Raw genomic sequence first — 1,542 nt, 5'->3', positions numbered from 1 at the left:
TAATATAGATGCATTTACAGGAAGGCTAGACAAGCATTTGAGGGAGAAGGGAATAGAGGGTTATGCTGATAGATTTAGATGAGGAAAGATGGGCGGAGACTTAAGTGGGGCATAAATGCCGGCATTGACTGGTTGGGCCGAATGGCCTGTTTCTGTGACGTATATCCTATGTCATCCTATGTACTGTTCACCTGTAACAAAAGCTTACACAAATGCAGTTAATTTGGAGGTGTATAAATCAGCAGATCTGTGAATTTTTTTTTTTTTAAATTCGTAGCCAATCGTTCCAATTCTTTGTCAAATCACAAACGGCAAAGGTCACCTTGGGCCCATTCAAGGATCACTCTGCGCCAATGCTCTTAGCCAAAAGGCCTAGAGCCACTGCACCGTTCCTGGAAGTACTGCAATACCAGGTTTGTGCCATGGAGGTGGATGGGTCAGGTCCCCCACACACCTCCGTGGAGGTGGATGGGTCAAGCCACCCCACCCACCTCCTATTTCCAAAAAAGCAAGCATATACCTTCCTGATCCAGGGAGAACCACCTTGGGGTTATGGTGGCTACTCCCCTGTCAGGTCAGTTACGCATGATCTTAGCCAAAAGGCCGAGAAGCGGTCTTCCTGCCGATATGCAGGTAGATGATTTCTATCTCAAAGGCATTGAAAACAGAATGCAATATATCTGTGGAAAATACCAGAGAAACAAGTAATTTCAGCCAATCCCCACTGGTGCCAATTAGGACGTTTGCTCCAACTGTAATTGGGAGATTAGTTCATTTAGAAGCCATCTCAAAGATCAGCCCCAGGGCTGTGGATTATAATTCCAGTCAGTCGATTCGTGGAAAAGAATTGTGTGAATGATTTGTTTGTGATATGTTCAACCTTCATCGCCTCCAGGCTAGATCCAAGACCGTCCCACCCTCTTGTCATCGAACTACAGTATGTGGACGACGCTTGCATCTGCACACATTCAGAGGCTGAACTCCAAGTTATCGTCAACATTTTCACCGAGGCATACAAATTCATGGGCCTTACACTAAACATCCGTAAGACAAAGGTCCTCCACCAACCTGACTCTGCCACACGTCAATGCCCCTCCAGTCATCAAGATCCATGGCACAACCCTGGACAACGTGGACCACTTTCCATACCTCGGGAGCCTCTTATCAACAAGAGCAGGCATTGACAACGAGATTCAACAACGTCTCCATTGCGCCAGTGCAGCCTTCGGCTGCCTGAGGAGGAGAATGTTTGAAGACAAGACCCTCAAAACTGCCACCAAGCTCATGGTCTACAGGGCTGTAGTAATACCCACCCTCCTGTATGGCTCAGAGACATGGACCATGTACAGCAGACGCCTCAAATCGCCGGAGAGATACCACCAAAGATGTCTCCGCAAAAACCTACAAATCCCCTGGGAGGACAGACGCACCAACATCAGCATGCTCGGCTAGGCCAACATCCCCAGCATTGAAACACTGACCACACTTGATCAGCTCCGCTGGGCAGGCCATATTGTTCGCATGCCTGATACAAGACTCCCA

The 1,542-nt window shown here is 48.0% G+C and overlaps 1 pseudogene; it reads right to left on the bottom strand.

Moving 5' to 3' along the window:
- Positions 1-376: 376 nt before the first annotated feature.
- LOC139233212 (U2 spliceosomal RNA) lies at positions 377-615 on the bottom strand (annotated as a pseudogene).
- Between the last annotated feature and the right edge of the window lie 927 nt (positions 616-1,542).

Source organism: Pristiophorus japonicus, chromosome 20 (genome assembly GCF_044704955.1).
Source record: "Pristiophorus japonicus isolate sPriJap1 chromosome 20, sPriJap1.hap1, whole genome shotgun sequence".
Classification (NCBI taxonomy): Eukaryota; Metazoa; Chordata; class Chondrichthyes; family Pristiophoridae; genus Pristiophorus; species Pristiophorus japonicus.
This window is presented reverse-complemented; position numbering and strand designations above follow the sequence as displayed.